This window comes from Triticum urartu, chromosome 7 (genome assembly GCF_003073215.2).
Source record: "Triticum urartu cultivar G1812 chromosome 7, Tu2.1, whole genome shotgun sequence".
Classification (NCBI taxonomy): domain Eukaryota; kingdom Viridiplantae; phylum Streptophyta; class Magnoliopsida; order Poales; family Poaceae; genus Triticum; species Triticum urartu.
In genome coordinates, this window is record NC_053028.1 from 693,949,993 (window position 1) to 693,969,750 (window position 19,758).

A 19,758-nucleotide genomic window follows, 5' to 3' on the forward strand; every position below is an offset into this window, starting at 1 on the left:
AATCCCCATTAATTTATTTATCTCAACAAGCAGGCATGTCGCCTCACCTTACAATTATGAATGGGACAATGCTCACCTCAACATGCAATGTAAAAAAGGCCCACCACAACATTCAATCATGCATGGGAAAATGTTTTCCATGGAATTATATTATATTTATATTCAATAAATATTGTTGCCACTATACATAATCAAATAAATAAGTCATATGTATTTTTCAGTTGTGGTTCTCATGTTATGAACCAAAATTTTGATCAACCAATTCCGGCAGCATCGTGCTGGGTATCCTCTAATTTACCTAAATACCTCATCCCACTTTTTTATTATCTTAACATGCACACGCCCCTCCACGGGCCAATAGCTCCTGTGCGACACATTTCACGTGAGTTGGAAGGAGTGCGACGTGGTTGACGAAAATAACTGTAGTGAAACGCTTCAGAAGCCCAAATAGCCAAGGCCCACTCGGGCGATTAAAATGGTCATCAACGGGAGTGAGATTATGTTTAAGACATGTGGGTCCCACTTGACAGAGCATCTAGTTACGGCCCCACTTGGCAGTGCATCAGGTGAGATGTGGCTCTATGCCTGTCTGAATCAGGTGAGCAGTGACCCGTTGCTCCCTCCTCTTCGTTCTCGGCGGTGAGCTGGCGACGGCGCCGGAGCTTTTTTTCTCGGCGACAGCAGCGGCGGAGCTTTTGTTCTCGGCGACGGCGGCGGCTGTGGTGAGTAAATCATGAACCCTTGTCTTGTTCCCCTCCTTGTTGAGTTAGATCTCACCGCATCACCTCTGTTTCCTCTGTTTTTGGCCGATCTGATCCAGATTTGGGTGCGGGGGAGGGGGGCTGACCGCAATGGAGCCGTCAGAGACAACAATGTCAACTAGGTATGTGCATCCTTTCCAACCTATGCGATTTGTGTGCCGTCTACTTCCGCTAGCTCACACAGCCCGCCATTGACAAACAGGGGTAGGACATTCGAATTCACTATCGAATTCTTTCCTTCTAAGGCGAAGCTAGGTGATGGTAGCGTGCGAGACATAGAGAGAGATACAATTGTGAAATGGGAGGTTGAATGTGCAGAGATTGATCCTCGGGAAATACAGAGCATGGAAGAGAGGGCCGTGAGAAATGTCGTGGAGAAAATTGGGGAGAGCATTTTTTGGGTCCAGAGCAGGAGGTAGCAATGTTATGGTTTGATAATTGGAAGGGTGAGTATGTGAGAATTGAGAATGGTGAAGAGATGGTTGATGAAATCGATCGACAAGACGGCTGGGCAAGCAAACAGACTACCTTTCATGCAAAGCTCGTTGATCTGAAATCGGATTCTAAGGTTGGATATGTGCCCTCAAAGTTGGCTTCACAGATGGTAGATGATGATTGGGCCTCACAGAGACAGATAACGCCCATGTTTACAGGTGAAGTGACAGTAATAGGGGGGTTGATCAAGATGTAGAAGAGGGTTGTGATGGTGCTGCAAGGGTTGTTTGTGTTGATTGGAATTCAGTACAATTAGAAGACACTACTGATTTGGTCATTGCACCAATGGCTGACACTGAGATGGCCAATTTTTTTGGCATTCCAGTAGATGATCAAGATGAGGAAGAGAGGGATGAATCTAGTTTGTCTAATGATGCTAACAGAGATGCTTGTGAAGATGTGGATGGACAGCTGATGCAAGATGCTACAGATGATGTAGATGATGCACATGAAGATGAGCTTGTAAGTGTGTATGACAAAGAAAATCATGTTATTGAAGTAGGCAAGTTGTTCCCAAGCATGAAGGAGTTTAGGATGTGTTTCAAGACTTATGCAGTCAAACATGAGTTTGATGCCAAGACTATGTGGACTGACAGAAAGAAATTTTATGCAAGGTGCAGAGGTTTCGATGGAAGCGTCAGGCCTTGCTAGTGGTACATATCTGCTAGAATTCAACCTGACGGAAGTACCATTAGGGTTAATCAAATCCCAAATCCACATACTTGTATTACAAGTTCACAAAGAGTATCAACCATGACATCACAGCTTTGGATTGCAGAAAAGATCACTCCAATTTTAGCAAGGAAACCAAACACTACAGCAAAGAAACTTAAAGTGGACTTGGAAAAGCAGTACCCCATTAAGGTGAAGTAAACCACAGTGTGGAAAGAAAAACAAAGGGCAATGAAAGAATTATATGGTGATTGGGCAAATACTTTTGGGATGCTTTATAACTTCAAAGTAGAGGTGGAAAAGAGGTCACCTGGCAGTGTTGTGAACATAGATACTGCGGTAACAGAGGATGGTAGAGTTCTTTTCTCCAAGTTCTTTATGGCTTTAAAGCCTTGCATATATGGCTTCAAAGCAGGGTGTCATCCATATTTGAGCATATACTCATCTTTTTTGACAGGAAAATGGAATGGTCAATTGGCAGCATGCAATGCTTTAGATGGACACAACTGGATGTTCCCTATTGCTATTGGGTTGTTTCAGTCAGAGATAGAGGTTTCATGGACATGGTTCATGATGCAGTTGAAAAGATGCATAGGGCCGGTGTCACCTTTGGAAGTACACATAGATGCATGTAAAGGGCTAGAAAATGCAGTGAAGAATGTTTTTCCTCATTGTGAGCAGAGGGAGTGCTTTGGCCATATGTGGATGAATTTGATCAAAAAATTCAGAGGGGAAGAATTTGGGAGAATGTGGCCAGCAGCAAGATCTTACACCAAACAAACACATTCATATCATCTTGATAAGATAAAAGCAGCATGCGGTGAGTTTGGTCCATGGTTGAACACCTATCATTCTCTATTGTGGTATAGGTCAGGATTTAACAGTGCCATCAAGTGTGATCATATCAACAATAACTTGGCAGAAAGTTTTAACAACAAGATAAAGCAGTTAAAGAACTTGCCTATGCATGACACTACTAGGAAAAGGGCTATAGATGATATGGCCACTAATGGCGCACATAGTGCGCCATTACTAGTTGACATAGTAATGGCGCACCACAACCACCGTGCGCCATTAGTAGTTTTGAAAAAAAATAAAATTTTTTGTTAGTAATGCCGAGCCCCACCTCCCCTCGCCCCGTCGCCCCCTCCCCTCGCCGCCCCCTTGCCCCACCTCCCCTCGCCCCGTCGCCCCACCGTCCCAACCACCCGCCGCCGCCGCCACCCGCCACCCCCCCCACCGCCCCCTCCCCCCGCCCCCCCCGCCCGACGACCCCGCCCCGGCACCCCGTCGCCCGAACGGCGCCCCCTGGTGCCCCGCCGCCCCCACCACCTGCCCGTCGGCCCCTGCGCCCGCGCCGCCCCCGGAGCCAGGCTCGCCGCGGCCCCCCTGCATCCGCCTCGCGCCCTCCCGGAGCCAGGCCCGCCGCCGCTGCCCTAACCGCGGCCGTCCACCACCACCCCCTTCCCCCGGAGCTAAGGTGAGCATTTTTTTGTTTTTTGTACTGTTTTTCTTTGCTGTTTAGGTTTAATTAGGTTATTGATAGGTTAGGTTAGTTGTTGGTTTAGGTTAGTGCTAGATTTAGGTTTAGATAATTAGAAGAAGAAGAAAGTTGAAAAAAAGAAGAAGAAATAGAAGAAGAGGAAAAAGGAAACAAAAGGAAGAAGAATAAGAAGAAAGTTGAAAAACAGAACAAGAAAGGAAGAAGGAGAGGAGGAGGAGGAGGAAGGAGAAGAAAGAAAAAGGAGAACAAGAAAAGAAGAGAGGTGGAGAAGAAGAAGATGGAAAGGAAAAGGAAGAATGCATCATTTTTTAATTGTAGAGGCTGATGATCGAAAAGTTGACCTTTCTTAGGAGTAGCATCTTCAAATAAGTAACCCTTCATGTCTATAAATAAAATAACGGAACAACATAACTCAGAACGGTAATATAACCAAGAATGCATCTTTGAGGATGAGAGCTTTTTTCAAGTGTTTATTTGCTGCTTCCTCATAAGCAACGAGACATCTCTGAGGACAGAACATCATTTTAGTAGGATGTAACAATCATTAGTCTTTGAGAAGAATGATATTAAATAACATAGTGGCCTGTGATGTATTTTCGTACCGAAAATGCATTTGGCACTAGTCGTCGCTTAACAACATCATGGGTGGGAAGCGGGAACTTCGGAAGTGCATTGGTGTAGTTGATTATCTTCTGCTCAAATTTATGCTGCTATAATGTTGTATGATAATGTTGTAAGGGTACTAATCGGTCTCTTCTACTACTTATCAGAGATGGGGGGAAGCAGCCACCACTAGTAGAAAAAGGGTCAAACGTGAAGCACATTAGTGCCGGTTTGAATTAGAGCCGGCACTAATGTGTACATTAGTGCCGGTTCGTGGCGGCGATCAATAGTACCGGTTCGTGGCGAACCTTTAGTACCGGTTCATGCCACGAACCGGTACTAAAGAGGCTGTGTCAGCCTGCGGTCAGGCTATGGCCCCACCATCACCATTTAGTGCCGGTTCGTACCACGAACCGGTACTAATGAGGTTATGGCAAGCTGTTTTTAGTCCCACCTCGCCAAGAGAGAGGCAGTATGAGCGGTTTATAAGCCGTGAGTGCACAGACAATGACGAAGAGTTGCAATGCTCATCTACATGTTGATTAGCTTCAAGCCTTGCGGAATAGCATAGATTGCACTGAGCTATGTGCAGTGCAGTCTACACTATTCCGAATGGCTTGAAGCAAATTAACCAGCATTGCACCTCTTTTTTATTTTTAATAACTTATTTAAACTCCGGACTTCTTTTGTGTTCAGTATGCAGCATTTAAAGCGACGTCATCAATTTCCAACATGTTCTGACATCATTTGTTGTTTTTCGGTCATTTACCTAATTGTTTAGAGAGCTAAATGACCGTGAAATTGAAAATCACTACAAAATGAATCCTGAAAATGTTGAAACTTGGCATGGTATCATCATATCACCCGCATAGCATGCGCGAAAGAGTAGAGAGGGTCACGGCAAAAACTGGACGCACTTCGTGTACAAACTGGACAACTCTTTCCGAGTATCAGGGTTTCGGACGAGAACTCATCTGTTACATGGCCACTTCAATGTTTTTTAAACTTATTTGAACTCCGGACTTCTTTTGTGTTCAGTATGCAGCATTAAAGCGACGTCATCAATTTCCAACATGTTCTGACATCATTTGTTGTTTTTCGGTCATTTACCTAATTGTTTAGAGAGCTAAATGACCGTGAAATTGAAAATCACTACAAAATGAATCCTGAAAATGTTGAAACTTGGCATGGTATCATCATATCACCCGCATAGCATGCGCGAAAGAGTAGAGAGGGTCACGGCAAAAACTGGACGCACTTCGTGTACAAACTGGACAAACTCTTTCCGAGTATCAGGGTTTCGGAGTCCGGAGTGGGTACTAATGTGCATCCCACCAATCAGGAAGAATCACACGGATCGTGTGTTTCTTTCTAGCTCTTGCGAGTCGTTGGATCAAGGGTGTGTTTCTTCCTAGCTCATGTGAGTCGTTGGATCGAAACTACCACAATCACTTTGTGAGCCAGACGACCCTATATATAGCCCACCTCTCGCCTTCCCTGCATAAGTCTTTCAGTTCATCGACTACATACATCTACCAGTTCATCGACTGCATACATCTACCAGTTCATCGACTGAATACAAATCATTCGGATTCGCCATCATACGTCCAACCGTGCATTTGATATGCATATATATGCATCACGAGCCACGGTTGGGCTGTATGATGGCGATACCGATTGGTTTGTTCTAGATCCGACATAAAAGGTTTGATACAACTTCTTTTTTGTGACATAAGAGCTATCTCTCCTCCTACCTATTTTAGTTACACAACTACCTATTTGTGCCAAATTTTCACTTTTGCTATTGCTCTTGCATCATAAGCATCCATGTTAACTGGACTTACAAGTAATGCAATTTAACCAAACTATCTTGTGATCCATGTTGATTAGCTTCAAGCCTTGCGGAATAGCATAGATTGCACTGAGCTATGTGCAGTGCAGTCTACACTATTCCGAAAGCTTGAAGCAAATTAACCAGCATTGCACCTCTTTTTATTTTTAATAACTTATTTAAACTCCGGACTTCTTTTGTGTTCAGTATGCAGCATTAATGCGACGTCATCAATTTCCAACATGTTCTGACATCATTTGTTGTTTTTCGGTCATTTACCTAATTGTTTCAGATGCCAGCATTCAATTTCCAGAAGAAAATAAATAGAAGAAAATAAATAATGCAGAAAAGAAAAAACTATATAAAAAACTACTCAAAAATAAATAGAAGAAAATAAGTAATGCAGAAAAGAAAAAACTATATAAAAAATTTGTTGGCACGCTGCCAGTGGGCCTGCCAGACCTAGGGTGTGCAAATGCAGGCCCAGAGGCCAGCAGCTCACAGGGCAGCGTGCCCTAATTAATTAGGCCGAAGCCTGCTATATAGAGGAGTTCGAAGAGGTAGCCGCGGCTGGGTTTATAAACCAGTGCGGCTGCCCTGCGCCGGGCGAGGTGGGACTAAACTTTGGGGTGGCAGCGCAAGGCCTTTAGTACCGGTTGGTGGCTCCAACCGGTACTAAAGGCCCCCCTTTAGTACCGGTTGGTGGCTCCAACCGGTACTAAAGCCTTCGTTTCCCGCCGCTTGGCCTGGCGAAAATAGGCCTTTAGTACCGGTTGGAGCCACGAACCGGTACTAAAGGCCCATCCTATATATATAGCACTTACGAAAATTTCAGTTTCATCCCCACTTCGTCTCCAACCTCCGCCGCGCGCGCCGCTCGATCCCGTCGTCGCCGCCCGTCGCCCGTACCATCGTCCGTCGTCATCGTCGCTGTCCCCGCCGCCGCCCGTCGTCGTCGTCGTCTCGCGCTGCCGCCCCGAACGCCGCCGCCGTCCGTCGCCATCGCCGCGGCCGTACGTCTCTCTCTCGCTCCCGCACACACATACACACACATACATACACACACATACACACACACACCGGCGCCCCCGCTCGTACGTACGGGGCGGCGGCGTACGGGGCCGCACACACACACATATACCACACACCACACACACACGCATACACACACACATACACACATACGTACACACATATACGTATATATACACACACATGCATACACACACACATACACACACACATTTTTTTACTTATTTTCTGTTTTTTAGAAAAGTTAATTAGATGATCGAATGTTAGATTAATGTCGAATGTTAGATGAATTAGCTAGCTGAATAATTAATATAACTAGTTTATTTTTAGTAAGAAAATCTGATATATATGAGATTAGAACTAGTTGAATAATTAATATAACTAGTTTATTTTTAGTAAGAAAATTTAGGTATATGAGATTAGAACTAGTTGAATAATTAATATAACTAGTTTATTTTAGTAAGAAAATTTAGGTATATGAGATTTGATGATCTAATTAAAATATTATTTGTTAATGAGTTTTTCTGTTTATTTAATTTTTTATATATTTTGAGTTTATATAAATGTTAGATTAATGGTCGAATGTTAGATGAATTAGATAGAAAAGTTAAATATATAGTAACGTCAATTGAATATATAGTTAGATATATTAATGTCAAATGTTAGATGAATATATATTTGGCTAGATATAGGTGTTTAATGTTTCACCTATATGAACATAGGAAATGTCATCTGACGATGAAAAAGATTTTATTATGTGCGAACACTGTGAAGACCAGCGCGGCCTGTGCGACCAAAATTTCCTTGTTGATGGTAGGCGCTTCAGCATCAAGCTGGATGAGACATTCGAAGTTGATACAGTAAGTCACTTTGTCAATTATTATTTGAATGCAAAACTTATGCTTCATTTGCTTTAACTTATAATTTTAAATTTTCACTATTCTACTAGCGCATCCCCTGCCATGCAAGAATTTTTGTCTTGGATAAGATAGGTTTTAGTGGTATAGATGATATGGAGGTAAAGAGAGTTTACTTGAAGACGGAGCGTGGGTATACTTTCAACGTCAAATTATATAATGGAGACACATACACCCATTTTGAATGCAAAACTTGGCAAGCACTATGCAAGGCTTATGCATTTGAGCCTGATATGGTTATCACCTTTGATATTCGTCCGGAAGATGATATTGAAGGTAATATAGACATCTGGGTCGATGTGCAAACGCCTCCAGTTCTACCATTTGGTGAGTTTTTCTCAACCATGCATGCATATGTTTATGTCTTTCATACAGTTTATTCAAAAATAGTTGACAACTAATTTGTATTGTCAGCTTATTTCGGTTCAAGCAAACATGTCCGGCGCTTGGTAGACAGGACCTACTACTGCCCCGGGGCTCAACTAAACTGCGAGGAGATAAGTCATTATGTTTCATGGCTTGAGGATCTTAATACTGTCAAGACAAATTTTTTTCCTAAACTTAGAAATGTTAGTACTCAAAACGTGCGACCAATGGTGATTGTATTGAACTACGGTCACATCTATAATCAAAAGATGGTAAGATTTTAAATATTTGTCCTTAATTAGTGCATCTTTTGCATACATTATTTTTGAAGCTAAAATTTCATTGCTTAGTATATTAATTACTATACGATGTTGTTCAAAAGGGACTTCCGATGACAGTTGTGCCTCAGTGGATCGAGACAAAAGGTCGCATGTCAATGGTTAGCTTACGACCAAGATTTCCTACATTGCACATGAGTGCATTCAGGATTTCTGAAAGCGAAGAATGCTTAATAGTGAAAGATTGGAGCAAAATTGTTAACGATCGCAGAGAAGTACTAGGGGGCAGTAAGGAGAAGCGCAACCCAAGATTAGGAGACAGATTCATCTGCATGCTCCAGTATGATGAATCAGGAGAGCTATACATGTTCTATGCTATTCTACCTGAGAGGGAGCAGCAGGATTAGTAGCTACTAGTTCATGCTCTTAATTAGTACTTGTCTCATGTCCGTGTCCTGAACTTCGATGTTGGTGATGATTATGTTGAACTTGATGATATCTTTGCTTCTGTTACAAAGTGAATGTTTCCTCTTTAAGCTAGCTAGCATTGATGATGATTAGATAGCTAGCGGTAATGACTATGATGATTAAATAGTGGTAATTAGACGACTACGATGATTTTTAGCTAGCTAGAGTTTATTTATTTATTAATATGCGATGATGATGATGATGATGATGATGATGATGACGACTACAACTCATTATAACGTAAAACAATCCTAAATTAAATTGATAACACAAATTTAATTGAAAAATACAAAATAAAACAAAAACCCACAACCATTTAGTACCGGTTGGTGTTACCAACCGAGTACCGGTTGGTGTTACCAACCGGTACTAAAGGGCTCCCGGCCCCCGGAGCTGGCTCGTGCCACGTGGTTCCCCTTTAGCACCGGTTCGTGCTGAACCGGTACTAAAGGGGGGGGGCCTTTAGTGCCAAAACTTTAGTGCCGGTTCCTGAACCGGCACTAAAGGGCCTTACGAACCGGTGCTATTGCCCGGTTATGCACTAGTGCACCGCCGCTCTGCCTCACCGGAGTACGAGTTAGATGCTTTCGAGTTCTTCAGTATCATACTTGGGACTTCAGTATCAGCCACGAGGCAGGTATATAAAACGAGAGATCTCCCCTTCACCCATCTCATTATGATAACTCTGTTGTTTGCTACATCACTCCTTGTCCCAAATTGCAGAGGCTGCCTGACACTTTTATGAACATGCTGGGTGAAGATCCGCCAGATAATGTGAAGCTCCGACAGGCCGGGAGCGGGGTTCGCAGGCTGTGGGACATGGAGTTGGTGATCGAGGAGGGCCACATGTACCTATGCCGTGGCTGGGAGAAGTTCTACAGTGCCTACGACCTGCGGACCGGGTACTTTCTTCTCTTCAGGTACGACGATGACGCCACAATGCTCATCATGAAGGTTTTCAACGCGACTATGTGTCGCATGCGCTACGCTGACGACGAAGATGCCAGTGCGTTCTGCCTCTTCTTATTCCTCTACATTAGGCTTTGTCTCACATTGATTGTTAACGGTCATTGTTGCATTTGGACAGGCAATGGGAGCAGCAGCAGCGACACTGGCTACAGCCAAAGCAGCAACGATTATGGCTGTAGCAAAAGCAACAACGATTCTGGCTTTAGCGAAAGCAGCAGCGATTCTGGCAGCAGCAAAGACAACAAGAAGGATGATCCAGACTGGAGTGGGGGAGAAGAGGAGCAGGGTGGGGATGAGGAGCTGCAGGATGACGATGGGCATCAGGCTGAGGATGACCTAGCGCTGGTGGTGGCTGACCAAGGGCAAGAGATGGTGGTGGCTGACCATGGGCAAGAGATGGTGGTGGCTGACCATGGGCAAGAGATGGTGGTGGCTGAGGATGACCTAGCGATGGTCGTGCCCATCCTGCCTGAAGGTGGCCTCGCGATGGTGGTGGTGCCTGACAATGACCACGCACCGGTGGTGGCGCCGGCGATCCCACAGCTGGGCGACATGACCACGCCAATTGTGGTAGAAGACTACATCCCACAGCTGCCTCCACCGCCTCGCCGCTCTTGGCGCATCAGGCTGAGGAAGGAGAAGGAGAAGAACAATGAGAACTGAACTATGTCAGGTATGTCACATCTCCAAAATGATATATATATATATACTTAGTTACCTATGTTATCTCTAATATGCTTAGTTTCCTATAGGTTAGCTCCAAAATTACTTATGTTAGCACAAAATGATCAAGTTTACATAATAAGCTTATAGTCTTCTTCTTATTCTTCTTCTTTTCCAAAATGACATATGTTAGCTTCATTTTACCTAAGTTGGCTCTAATATGCTAACTTAGAGCTTATATGCTTAGTTTCCTATAGGTTAGCTCCAAAATTACTTATGTTAGCACAAAATGATCAAGTTTACATATTAAGCTTATAGTCTTCTTCTTATTCTTCTTCTTTTCCAAAATGACATAGGTTAGCTTCATTTTACCTAAGTTGGCTCTAATATGCTAACTTAGAGAGCTTATATGCTTAGTTTCCTATAGGTTAGCTCCAAAATTACTTATGTTAGCACAAAATGATCAAGTTTACATATTAAGCTTATAGTCTTCTTCTTATTCTTCTTCTTTTCCAAAATGACATAGGTTAGCTTCATTTTACCTAAGTTGGCTCTAATATGCTAACTTAGAGAGCTTATATGCTTAGTTTCCTATAGGTTAGCTCCAAAATTACTTATGTTAGCACAAAATGATCAAGTTTACATATTAAGCTTATAGTCTTCTTCTTATTCTTCTTATTCTTCTTCTTATTCTTCTTCTAGTATTCTTCTAGTGTTCTTCTTCTTCTTCTTCTTCTTCTTCTTCTAGTATTCTTCTAGTCTTCTTCTTCTTCTTCTTCTTCTTCTTCTTCTTCTTCTAACTTCTTGTTTATCATTTTGCAGATTTAATTTAATTCACGGAAGCTTGCATGGATGGAGTGCTTCTTTTCCATTTGTGTTTTTATTTTGTATCAATGTGAAACTTTTGTGAATTGATGGATAACGGTGTTGGATGAACAATGTGAAACTTTTGTAATATGTAACGATGGAACTATGTGTTGGCTATGTATGTATATATGATGAAACTTGTGTGTTGGATATGATTGTTATATGGATGCTTGTTGTATATATATGTGTTGGATATCTCATATGTGAAATAGTGACCTGAGATTAAGAAAAAAGGAAAAATAAAATAAAAAAATGTTACTAATGGCGCACTTCCATGAGGTGCGCCATTAGTATACCAGATACTAATGGCGTACCTGTGGGATACTAATGGCGCACCGGTGGTGCGCCATTAGTAAAAAATTCTAATGGCGTGGTGCTAGTGGCGCACCTGTAGTGCGCCATTAGTAGGCAAAACATGTGCGCCACTAGTAGGCCTTTTCCTAGTAGTGTGACATGGTTGACCAGATCAGGATCATGATCATGCGCATGTGGGAATTGAGAATAAGGATTGGTGATTGTTGATACGTCCATTTTGCATCATGCTTTTATATTGATATTTATCACATTATGGGTTGTTATTACACATTATGTCACAATACTTATGCTTATTCTCTCTTATTTTACAAGGTTTACATGAAGAGGGAGAATGCCGGCAGATGGAATTCTGGGCTGGAAAAGGAGCAAATATTAGAGACCTATTCTGCACAGCTCCAAAAGTCCTGAAACTTCACGGAAGTCATTTTTGGAATTAATAAAATATATCGGACGAAGAAAATACCAGAGGGGGCCACACCCTGACCACGAGGGTGGGAGGAGCGCCCTACCCCCTGGGCGCGCCCCCTACCTCGTGGGCCCCTAGGTGGCCCTCCAGTGCCCATCTTCTGCTATATGAAGTCTTTCGTCCAAGGAAAAATAATAAGCAAGCTTTCGGGAAGAAACTCCGCCGCCACGAGGCGAATCCTTGGCGGTAGGGGTGGAAAGTGGTAGCGGATAATCCGAAATATTCGATATTCGTATTCGAGAAAATGCCTATTCGTATTCGAAACATCCGCATCCGAACCAAAATGGAAATGGAAATTTTCCATATCCGAATTTATTAAACAAATACAAAATAAAATATGGTAGGAGATTTTGACACAAATATGGATATGGAAGTGGATATATCCGTATCCGAATAAGATTATGGGTGGTATTTTTTAAAATTCTAGGCCCAATATTCGAATTATCCAAAATAAAAGCCAAATAAGTGGTCAAATTTTACTCTTTATATGATTAAACTTATAAATTATTATGCATTAAAATAGTATTTATTCATAAACCTATTTATCATTGACTTATTGTATGTCACAAGTTGATTATTTTAGGTTACATAGCTATCGGCTAATTTACTTAAGCAACACGTTGATATAATTCGTATCCGTTCCGAATCAAGAAAATATCCGATATGTATCCGTATTCGAATAATATCCGAGCCGCATCCGTATCTGAGAACATCCGTATTCGGATTCGTATTCGTTTTGAAAATATGAAAATGGAAGTGGTAAGAGCACTATCCGATCCGCATCCGATCCGTTTCCACCCCTACTTGGCGGAACCAATCTAGGGCTCCGGCAGAGCTGTCCTGCTGGGGAAACTTCCCTCCAGGAGGGGGAAATCATCTCCATCGTCATCGTCATTTCCAACGCTCCTCTCATCGGGAGGGGGGCAATCTCCATCAACATCTTCACCAGCACCATCTCCTCTCAAACCCTAGTTCATCTCTTATATCCAATCTTTGTTCCAAAGCCTCAAATTGGTACCTGTGGGTTGCTAGTAGTGTTGATTACTCCTTGTAGTGGATGCTAGTTGGTTTATTTGGTGGAAGATCATATGTTCATATCCATTATGCATATTAATACCCCTCTGATTATGAACATGAATATGATTTGTGAGTAGTTACGTTTGTTCCTAAGGACATGGAAGAAGTCTTGCTATTAGTAGTTGATGACCCACAAGTATAGGGGATCTATCGTAGTCCTTTTGATAAGTAAAAGTGTCAAACCTAACGAGGAGCAGAAGGAAATGATAAGCGGTTTTCAGCAAGGTATTCTCTGCAAGTACTGAAATAAGTGGTAACATATAGTTTGTGATAAGATAATTTGTAACGAGCAACAAGTAACAAAAGTAAATAAAGTGCAGCAAGGTGGCCCAATCCTTTTTGTAGCAAAGGACAAGCCTGTACAAACTCTTATATAAGGAAAAGCGCTCCTGAGGACACATGGGAATATCGTCAAGCTAGTTTTCATCACGTTCATATGATTCGCGTTCGGTACTTTGATAATTTGGTATGTGGGTGGAGCGGTGCTTGGGTGCTGTTCTTACTTGAATAAGCATCCCACTTATGATTAACCTCTATTGCAAGCATCCGCAACTACAACAAAAGTATTAAGGTAAACCTAACCATAGCATGAAACAAATGGATCCAAATCAGCCCCTTACGAAGCAACACATAAACTAGGGTTTAAGCTTCTGTCACTCTAGCAACCCATCATCTACTTATTACTTCCCAATGCCTTTCTCTAGGCCCAAATAATGGTGAAGTGTTATGTAGTCGACGTTCACATAACACCACTAGAGGCTAGACAACATACATCTCATCAAAATATCGAACGAATACCAAATTCACATGACTACTAATAGCAAGACTTCTCCCTTGTCCTCAGGAACAAACATAACTACTCACAAAGCATAAACATGTTCATAATCATAGGGGTATTAATATGCATATAGGATCTGAACATATGATCTTCCACCAAATAAACCAACTAGCATCAACTACAAGGAGTAATTAACACTACTAGCAACCTACTAGCACCAATCCCAGACTTGGAGACAAGAATTGGATACAAGAGATGACCTAGGGTTTTGAGATGAGATGGTGCTGATGAAGATGTTGATGGAGATTGCTCTCTCCCGATGAGAGGAGAGTTGGCGATGACGATGGAGATGATTCCCCCCCCTGGGAGGGAAGTTTCCCCGGCAGAACAGCTCTGCCGGAGCCCTAGATTGGTTCCGCCAAGGTTCTGCCTCGTGGCGGCGGAGTTTCGTCCCGAAAGGTTGCTTCTGGTTTTTTCTCATCGAAAGACTTCATATAGAAGAAGATGGTCATCGGAGAGCCACCAGGGGGCCCACGAGGTAGGGGGCGCGCCGTAGGGGGGGGGCGCCCCCACCCTCGTGGACAGGGTGTGGGCCCCCTGGTCTTCATCTTTGGCAAGGATTTTTCATTATTTATTATAAGATATTCCGTGGAGTTTCAGGACTTTTGGAGTTGTGCAGAATAGGTCTCTAATATTTGCTCCTTTTCCAGCCCAGAATTCCAGCTGTCGGCATTCTCCCTCCTTATGTAAACCTTGTAAAATAAGAGAGAATAGCCATAAGTATTGTGACATAATGTGAAATAACAGCCCATAATGCAATAAATATTGATATAAAAGCATGATGCAAAATGGACGTATCAGTAGTCATGTGAATTTGGTATTCGTTCGATATTTTGATGAGATGTATGTTGTCTCTCCACTAGTGGTGTTATGTGAACGTCGACTACATGACACTTCACCATTATTTGGGCCTAGAGGAAGGCATTGGGAAGTAATAAGTAGATGATGGGTTGCTAGAGTGACAGAAGCTTAAACCCTAGTTTATTGCGTTGCTTCATAAGGGGCTGATTTGGATCCATATGTTTCATGCTATGGTTAGGTTTACCTTAATACTTCTTTTGTAGTTGTGGATGCTTGCAATAGGAGTTAATCACAAGTGGGATGCTTGTCCAATTAAGGACAGCACCCAAGCACCGGTCCATCCACATATCAAATTATCAAAGTACCGAACGCGAATCATATGAACGTGTTGAAAACTAGCTTGACGATAATTCCCATGTGTCCTCGGGAGCGCTTTTCTCTATATAGGAGTTTGTCCAGGCTTGTCCTTTGCTACAAAAAGGATTGGGCCATCTTGCTGCATTTCATTTAAACTTGTTATTCGTTACCCGTTACAAATTACCTTATCACAAAACTATCTGTTACCGATAATTTCAGTTCTTGCAGAGAATACCTTGCTGAAAACCGCTTATCATTTCCTTCTGCTCCTCGTTGGGTTTGACACTCTTACTTATCGAAAGGACTATGATTGATCCCCTATACTTGTGGGTCATCAAGACTCTTTTCTGGAGCCGTTGCCGGGGAGTGAAACGCCTTTGGTAGGTGGAATTTGGTAAGAACAAAATTTATATAGTGTGCTGAAATTTACTGTCACTTGTTACTATGGAAAGTAATCCTTTGAGGGGCTTGTTTGGGGTATCTTCACCCCGACCAATAGAGCAAAGAGTTGCTCCTCAACCTACTGAACGTCCTAAAAATGTTTACTTTGAAATTCCTTCGGCTATGATAGAGAAACTGCTAGCTAATCCTTTTACAGGAGATGGAACGTTGCATCCTGATTTACACTTAATCTATGTGGATGAAGTTTGTGGATTATTTAAGCTTGCAGGTATGCCCGATGATGTTATCAAGAAGAAGGTATTCCCTTTATCTTTGAAGGGAGATGCATTGACATGGTATAGGCTATGTGATGATACGGGATCATGGGACTACAAGAGATTGAAATTGGAATTTCATCAGAAGTTTTATCCTATGCATCTTGTTCATCACGATCGTAATTATATATACAATTTTTGGCCTCGCAAAGGAGAAAGCATCGCTCAAGCTTTGGGGAGGCTTAAGTCAATGTTATATTCATGCCCAAATCATGAGCTCTCAAGAGAAATGATTATTCAAAATTTTTATGCTCGGCTTTCTGACAACAATCGCTCCATGCTCGATACTTCTTGTACTGGTTCTTTTATGATGAAGACTATTGAATTCAGATGGGATTTATTGGAAAGAATTAAACGCAACTCTGAAGATTGGGATCTCGACGAAGGTAAGAAGTCAGGTATAACACCTAAGTTTGATTGTGTTAAATCTTTTATGGATACCAATGTTTTCCATAAATTTAGCACTAAATATGGACTTGACTCTGAGATAGTAGCTTCTTTTTGTGAATCTTTTGCTGCTCATGTTGATCTCCCTAAGGAGAAGTGGTTTAAATATCATCCTACCATAGAAGTAAAAGTAGTTGAACCTATTAAAGTTGAAGAAAAAACTATCACTTATAATGATCCTATTGTTCCTACTGCTTATGTTGAGAAACCACCTTTCCCTGTTAGAATAAAGGATCATGCTAAAGCTTCAACTGTGGTTTGTAAATGTAATATTAGAACTTATACACCCCCTAAGCAAGTTAAAGTTGAACCTAATATTGCCATTGTTAAAGATCTCTTGGCTGATAATATTGATGGGCATGTTATCTATTTTTGTGAGGAAACTGCTAGAATTGCTAAACCTGGTGCTAAAGATAAACATAGACCTGTGGTAGGCATGCCTGTCATTTCTGTTAAAATATGAGATCATTGTTATCATGGCTTATGTGATATGGGTGCTAGTGCTAGTGCAATACCTATTTCTTTATACAAAGAAATTATGCATGATATTGCACCCGCTGAGTTAGAAGAGATTGATGTCACCATTAAGCTTGGCAATTAAGATACTATTTCACCAATAGGGATTGTTAGAGATGTTGAAGTATTGTGTGAAAAAACTAAATATCCCGCTAATTTTCTTGTTCTTGGTTCCCCACAAGATAGCTTTTGTCCCATTATATTTGGTAGACCCTTCTTGAACACTGTTAATGCTAAGATAGACTGCGAAAAGGATGTTGTTACTATTGGTTTGGATGATATGTCTCATGAGTTTAATTTTTCTAAATTTCATAGACAACCCCGTGATGAGGAATTGCCTAGTAAGTATGAAATTATTGGTCTGGCTTCTATTGCTTTGCCTCCTAATGATCCTTTACAATAATATTTTCTAGACCATGAGAATGATATGTTTATGAATGAAAGAAGGGAAATAGATGAAGTATTCTTTAAACAAGGACCCATTCTGAAACACAATTTGCCTGTTGAAATCCTAGGGGATCCTCCTCCACCCAAGGGTGATCCCGTGTTTGAGCTTAAACCTTTGCCTGATACTCTTAAATATGCTTATCTTGATGAAAAAAAGATATATCCTGTTATTATTAGTGCTAACCTTTCAGAGCATGAAGAAGAGAGATTATTGAAAACTCTGAAGAAGCACCTGCTGCTATTGGATATACTCTTGATGATCTTAAGGGCATTAGTCCCACTCTATGCCAACACAAAATAAATCTGGAGAAAGACGCCAAACCAGTTATTGATCACCAATGAAGGCTAAATCCTAAGATGAAAGAAGTGGTAAGAAAGGAAATATTAAAGCTCCTTGAGGTAGGTATAATTTATCCCGTTGCTGATAGTCAGTGGGTAAGTCCTGTCCATTATGTCCCAAAAAAGGGAGGTATTACTGTCGTTCCTAATGATAAGGATGAATTGATCCCGCAAAGAATTATTACAGGTTATAGGATGGTAATTGATTTCCGCAAATTAAATAAAGCTACTAAAAAGGATCATTACCCTTTGCCTTTCATTGATCAAATGCTAGAAAGATTATCCAAATACACACATTTTTGCTTTCTAGATGGTTATTCTGGTTTCTCTCAAATACCTGTGTCAGCCGATGATCAAGCAAAGACCACTTTTACTTGCCCTTTCGGTACTTTTGCTTATAGATGTATGCCTTTTGGTTTATTTAATGCACATGCTACCGTTCAAAGATGCATGATGGCTATATTCTCTAATTTTTGTGAAAAGAATTGTGAGGTTTTCATGGACGATTTCTCCGTTTATGGATCCTCTTTTGATGATTGCTTGAGCAGCCTTGATCGAGTTTTGCAGAGATGTGAAGAAACTAACCTTGTCTTGAATTGGGAGAAGTGCCACTTTATGGTTAATGAAGGTATTGTCTTAGGGCATAAAATTGCTGAAAGAGGTATTGAAGTTGATAAAGCTAAAGTTGATGCTATTGAAAAGATGCCATGTCCCAAGGATATCAAAGGTGTAAGAAGTTTCCTTGGTCATGCCGATTTTTATAGGAGGTTCATTAAGGACTTCTCAAAAATTTCTCGGCCTCTGACTAATCTATTACAATAAGATATTCCTTTTGTTTTTGATGATGATTGTGTAGAAGCATTTTAAATACTTAAGAAAGCATTGATTTCTGCGCCTATTGTTCAGCCTCCTGATTGGAATTTACCCTTTGAAATTATGTGCGATGCTAGTGATTATGCTGTAGGTGCTGTTCTAGGACAAAGAGTTGATAAGAAATTAAATGTTATTCAATATGCTAGTAAAACTCTAGACAATGCTCAGAGAAATTATGCTACCACTGAAAAAGAATTCTTAGCAGTTGTTTTTGCTTGTGATAAGTTCAGACCTTATATTGTTGATTCCAAAGTAACTATTCACACAGATCATGCTGCTATTAAATACCTTATGGAAAAGAAAGATGCTAAACCTAGACTTATTAGATGGGTTCTGTTGCTACAAGAATTTGATTTGCACATTATTGACAGAAAGGGAGCTGAGAACCCCATTGCAGACAACTTGTCTAGGTTAGAGAATGTTTTTGATGACCCACTACCTATTGATGATAGCTTTCCCGATGAACAATTGAACGTCGTAAATGCTTCTCGTACTGCTCCATGGTATGCTGATTATGCTAATTACATTTTTGCTAAATTTATACCACCTAGTTTCACGTACCAGCAAAAGAAAAAGTTTTTCTATGATTTGAGACATTACTTTTGGGATGACCCCGCATCTTTATAAAGAAGGAGTAGATGGTGTTATTAGACGTTGTGTACCTAAGCATGAACAGGAACAGATCCTACGCAAGTGTCACTCCAAAGCTTATGGAGGACACCACGCTGGAGATAGAACTGCGCCTAAGGTATTGCAATCTGGTTTTTATTGGCCTACTCTCTTCAAGAATGCTCGTAAGTTTGTCTTATCCTGTGATTAATGCCTATGAATTATTCACTCGTTATTGAACCATTTGATGTTTGGGGCTTTGATTACATGGGACCGTTTCCTTCCTCTAATGGGTATACACATATTTTAGTTGCTGTTGATTATGTTACTAAGTGGGTAGAAGCTATTCCAACTAGTAGTGCTGATCATAACACCTCTATTAAGATGCTTAAAGGAGTTATTTTTCCGAGGTTTGGAGTCCCTAGTATTTAATGACTAATGGTGGTTCACATTTTATTCATGGCGCCTTTCGTAAAATGCTTGCTAAGTATGATGTTAATCATAGAATTGCATCTCCTTATCACCCAGAGT